Here is a 5,880-nt window from a genome sequence, read left to right as displayed (position 1 = left end):
ACAAAGCAGTTCTAGCTGGTGGCAGCAGCAACACCTAGTTGAGACCCACTTAGGTAAGTTGAACACTTCAGTGGTTCTCAACTGAAGGTGCCACCGCATTCAGAAGTTAAGAGTGTGGCCTGGCTCAGAAACAGTTGAGAATCTCTGCCTTAATACTAATGACCATTTTGCTCAGTTGCATTTCCTATCAACCTTTGTTTTAGGGAAGCTAATTTTTTGGAAGAGTGTTGAGATGTGAGTGAGTTGCAGGGGCCATTTTAATATGGGAGAATTGGAGGTATGGAATCTTGGGCAGGGGAGAAAGAAGGTGATGGGGAGGATAGCAGTAGTTGATGGGTAGTGAGAAGACATGAAATAATCTGCAGCTTTTGAAGTAGGGAGGGGTTAAAAGATGGGTGATGGGCAAAAGGGTTTGTACACAGTAACTCAAAAGACAAATCAGTCCAGAAGAGAGGATCACAGATTTCACCTCATCAATTTTCTATGGTTTGAGAGAGCACAGTTTGGTTGCAATGGACCATCAGCTCCTGGGACCTTAAGAAATCTTAATTTATCAGGAGTGGCCAAACCATGGCTCATGATCTGCATGTGGCTCTCAGGCAATTTAAATGTGGATCCTAGAGAAAGAGTAGTAGTTCAATAAAAACATATTTTTTCTCTATCACTTTACTTACTTGGTTATTTAGTCTGGAGAAGAAAAGACTGGAGGTGGGGATTTAATAACAGCCTTCAACTACCTGAAGGATGGTTACAAAGGGAATAGAGCTAGATTGTTCCTTCTTCTTAATGGAACATTGTTGTCATTGGAATATCAGCGAGAACCTCACATAGGTATGTTGCATGACATTAAACTTACACATCAAATATGACACAATATACCAGGACATTTTAAATACTTAGCAGTACTCCACATATGCTTTGCTTAATTATCCAGAAAAATCCAGCTTTATTTACATTAGTGAACAAGTTTCAACAACAAACGTGTATCTTTGCACAAACACCTGTAAAACCAGAAGGCCCGTTTTATCCTCATTGCAGATTGGGATCTCCATGGCAGGTTACAACCAACAAACTTCAATAAGCTTCTTTATATGTTGTTCTCCAATACTCTTTTAAACCTATGTCTGCTGTCTGTGCACACACATTTCCAAGAGAAACAGAGAATTTTATGAATGATTTCAGTATTCATAATCATATGGTTTAAAAGACTAACACTGATATTCACTTTGTTGCAAGCATTTTGCGTGCACTGGCCAGCTGTATAAAACAAAAGGCATTGCTAACAACAGCTTACTAAATCAATTGTTAAGTTGAGGCTTGAAAAGTTTGCAACAACAAATATGTAGTGGATGAGAGTGCAGATTGACTTACTGGTGCAACTGGTAGAAAATCTGTAATTTATTTTCTGTTAGTTGAAATTCATAAAAGACACATTTTGAAAAAAAAAAGTTACACAATTCTGCAGTAATGATTCATAGAGGTTTGTTTTGTTTGTTTTTTTAAAAAAAGAAAAGCCTCATTTGACTTTCCCAGCCACTCAAATACAGGCAGTCCTCGGACTTGCAACGCAATTGGTTCCTAAAAACCACATCTTAAGTCGAAACGTTGCAACTCGGAACCAATTTTCTCATAAGAAACAATGTTATAAATGGGGGATTGGTTCCTGAAACAAGGCCCGATACCCTATTTTCACCAAAAATACCCCAGAATTTTGTACTCCGTCAATTATAGATGAATAACATAGCTACATTAATGTATTTATATTGTAAATAGGAATCATATTGATTTGGAAGGACTTCTTTGAGGTGACTTTGCTGGACTCTTTGAAGGGCTCTTGGTTAGACTTTTTGAAGGGTCTTGGCTGGAGTCTTTTCAGGAGTCTTGTCTGCTTTCTTAAAGAAAGTGTCCAAGGACGTTTGGACAGATGTTCTCCAGGGAGATGGGTGACACAGCGAACATGTTCGCTGGCGTGGCGTCACATCGGATCAAGCATTGTAAAGTTGAAACTGATGTCAGAAAATTGAAACGGTGTCAATTTATAAACGTTGTAAGTGTGAAATGTAACTCAAAACGTTGTAAGTAAAGGACTGCCCGTACACCAGATTTACTTACTAGATATCCATTTCAGGATACAGACCGATAGTTTGATTAACTGGGCCAACCCACTGATTCAAAAAAAAAAAAAAAAAAAAATCACATATATGTAACCTGCATTAAAAGAAACAAACCTTGGTTAATCATAAGGAACTGTCATGCCAGATTCCTTCACAAGGATATTACCTCTGTTTTTCCTCCCTGAAGTCATGAAAAAGATCCGTCTTTAAAAGGGTATCATCAAGCACATGAGGAAAGTTCCAAGGCTCTAAGAGAAACCATTTTCAGAGACTCCACATACCGTATGCAATTAAAATAGGCATCTAAAGTAAATATAGTTTAGAAAATACATTGCGACAGAAGAACAGGCAATCCAAACATTTTCTTTAAAACAAACATTTCTATTTAAATAATCCATATAGAGCAGATTAGTTTACAGAAATTTTATTAAAGTGGTTTTAAAATTTCCAGAATAAATTTTGTTCCTTTATGGAAGGAAATTCAATAGTTGACAGGCATAGAGAAATTTTGTTAAAATGCTTTTTATTAAGTTTATTTTTAAACAATTACCTTGTTTGGAGTTAGAAAGGCTATTTACTGAACTAAAATATTTTTAAGGCCCTTGTGTAGAAATAACTTTTGGGTTGTGTAAGCCATACTGACCAGGGAGAATTTAATCTCTTAATTTTGCAGTCATTAAAGAATGGAGTGCTACAGACCCTTGAGAATTCCAGTCAGAGTGCTGTAACAGGTTAAACAATTATAATTAACTGATGTATATTTTATAAGGCGTCTCCCTTAAAGAACTGGTCCCCCATGTGAAGATCACACTTGTTTTCTAAAGCAAGGCAGTAGGAATTGTATCTCAACATTGGTAACAAAAGCTTGAAGGAGTTTTGTTAGAAAAAAGTAGTCTGTGTAGACACTGATATTTGCACAGTTCAGTGCATATTAGAGTGAATGTCAAGTTTTCTTTTGTCTCCCTCACCCTACCACCCAGCAACAAAAAGGGAAAACAAGAAATACAGACAAACAGACAATCCAGAATCTGGAAGCTTAAAAAACAAGTCCTGCCAGATAGGTGAACTGATGTTTCAGCATTCCCAGAGGCCAGCTACTCTAAGGGCACATCCACACATGCAGTAACATGCGCTTGCAGCAGCTCAAATAGAAGTGGTGCAAATTTGAGCCAGGGCTTTTTGCCTCAGCACACATGCTCAGACATGCACTTTGGTGTGGGGCAAATTGTGTCACTTGGGGCAAAATAACCCTGCCTGGCTCCTCCTGGATCTGCAGCCAGCACCTGTGCAGTATATATAATAAGATGCCCTGTACTGGCCCCATCAGTACAAAAAGCTGCCCTGGCAAGTAGCTCAGGGCTACTGGCTCCCAGGAGCTTCTGGGGCCCAGCCAATTGGTACCTGGGGACACTACCCCTTGTGCCAGCTGGACTGCTGAAGTAGCCCTGAGAGTTCCCTGCACCCTTTACCCACTGCAGGGGTCTGGCAGTGGGTGCTGCTGCCTGGCTGTGACCTGCTGTGCACTTGCTAGACCCAGATGGGGACTGCACAGCCAGTAGAGGCATCTGCCACTCTGGGCTGGCTGCCAGTGGTCTGTGGCTGCGCAGCACTACTGCCACGTGTGCCTCCTGCCCAGCCATCTGGATAGCTATTGCCCGGAAGAAGTTCCCAGTGGGTGGCCTGCTTTGAACTGTCAAAGCATGTCCTGGCCCCAATTGGCCAGGAGGTCAGCCACCTCCAGCTGGGTCCAAGGTGCCAGCTCTGAGCAGGCAGGGTCCTGCCACTGGCCTCCCTAGCAGGAATTTTGGTGTCCCCTATTGGAAAACTGATAAATCCCTGATAAAAAAAAAAATAAAAATCGCAAAGTCACTCTGTTAAATACCCCAAAATCCATGTTCCTCCACAATTAAAACAAAATACTACTATATAGACAGAGAGACAGCGATCATTTGGGCAGTGTTGGGTGGGGCAGGGATTGGGGGCACTTGGGGGGGCAGAGGGAGGGTGGGGCCAGACAGGGCAGGGATTGGGGGGCTCAGGGAGCAGGCAGGGCCAGTGGGGTCCCCCCCCCCATGGTCCCCTCCCCCCTCCTCCAGCCCCCCCCAAACCACTACTTACCAGCACTGCAGCCCAGGTCCAGCTCCCTACTGCTGCCATGCTGCCTCCCCTACATGGGCAGTCAGAGTGCTTCAGCACCAGGGCAAAGGCCAACCATAGAGACACTCTGGCAGCCAGAGCGGAGGACCCAGCCTCTGGTTGTCTCAGGGCACAGTCTGGGCTCTGTCCTGCATTTTTTGTCTCTGGGGTTTTTTATTGACTCCTGGAGATCCAGGGGTCTAATCTGCAGTGCAGGGCTGAAATTTGCAGCGCAGGGAACATTTTCTCGTTCCTGCATGTGCCTCTTGCAGCGTCTCAAAGAAGTTTGAGACGCTGCAAGAGGCACATGTGGGTTCATCTGGACACACCCTGAAAGTCTAGACAAGGCTAACTTTTTGGCCTAGTGTGGGACTAACATGTTTCTTGATGCTAGAGAGAGGATACTTGTCAAAGGACACATTAAACCAAGTCCTTGGAAAATAGAACCAAGAATATTTAAAAAAAAGTCATTCTCTGATATGACTTGAGAGACTGACAAACCGTAACAGGAATTGATGGCTGACACCCCTACAATAAATTTATTTGTAGCTCTCAGTTATAAAGAAAAGTTCTCCAAGGCTCTTGACAGATGTTAATGTAATTGCAAGATTGGGATCTGAGGAATTTTATGTCTGATCCCAATGGCATGACATGCCTTACCAGACGTGCAGGATGTATGTTTTCTGGTAGTTGGGCATGAAATTCCTTAATGAAAAAAAATCACACAGCGGGCTGTTGTGGGTAGCAAATGATCTCCCCCATGCCAGCACATTGCTTGACTTGCTCTGCAGTCCCACTTGTGGGGTGGCAAAGCAAGGCATTTAAAAGTGCCAGGATGCGAAATGCCAATAGGCTTGCCATATGTCCAGCATGTGTAGGACTGCAGAGCAAGACTGGCAGAGCAGGCCCCTCGGCTCCTCATACTGCTGCGCTTTTTAAAGTCCTCGATTTGCAGCCCTACTGTGGCCCGCTGGTTCAGAGTCACTGATGTAAAGAAATATATATTCTTAAAACCAAGAAACAGGCTTTTGTAATAAAAACATTCCTAATGTACCCAAGCATGTATTAGTTTCCTCAATCAATACACTATGCCCACAAGAAAAAATGGAGCAGGGAGCAATAACTGAAAGCATTTTGGATAACCCTGACAGAGAGGAAAGCACACTGATTGTTAAAGCAGCATGTGGGTACTTGCAGATGAAGGGAAGGTATCTCCTATGAGAGTTTCATATATTATGTAAACAGGTGTTCTTCAGATCAGCCGACAATAAGTTTAACAATTACCTTTGGACACTGCTGCTAGAATAGAGTTTACAGTTTCCTTTACCTTTGGAGTGCAAGGGAACAGGGCTCTAATAGCTCTTAAATCTTCTTATTCCTTGGGAAATCAATTACCCCAGCATGAAACACATGGTACATTGCAGTATTCATGCTCCAGTATTTCAACAGTTTAGAAGCAGCAGGAGATGTCAGTAATCTTGGATGCAGAGTTGTATTCAAGTCTAAGTCATGACCCCACAATGGATTTGTCCATCTAAGCCTCACCTATCTGACATGATTTTGATCTCATACTATGAATCATCTGTTGTTATCCAAATTAGAGCAATTTACAGGAAGGAGTTGGCCTATA

General features: G+C 42.4%; 1 protein-coding gene across 2 annotated transcripts in view; it reads right to left on the bottom strand.

The window, feature by feature from the left end:
- Positions 1-693: 693 nt before the first annotated feature.
- Positions 694-5,880, bottom strand: part of SAMD8 (sterile alpha motif domain containing 8) — a 76,236-nt gene continuing 71,049 nt past the window's right edge. Inside the window, exons 8-9 of one of the 2 annotated variants that reach the window (XR_003095801.1) lie at positions 2,281-2,417; positions 694-1,131 (exon numbers count right to left, since the gene is read on the bottom strand). The gene's annotated coding sequence lies outside the window, so the exon portion shown is untranslated. Of the gene's footprint in view, positions 1,132-2,276; positions 2,418-5,880 lie in introns of those variants that run through there. The other variant, XM_025212862.1, reaches the window with a different exon arrangement.

Source organism: Alligator sinensis, unplaced genomic scaffold, assembly GCF_000455745.1.
Source record: "Alligator sinensis unplaced genomic scaffold, ASM45574v1 scaffold109_1, whole genome shotgun sequence".
Classification (NCBI taxonomy): domain Eukaryota; kingdom Metazoa; phylum Chordata; order Crocodylia; family Alligatoridae; genus Alligator; species Alligator sinensis.
Note: the sequence above shows the minus strand (reverse complement) of the source record. Positions and strands in the feature narration are given on the sequence as shown.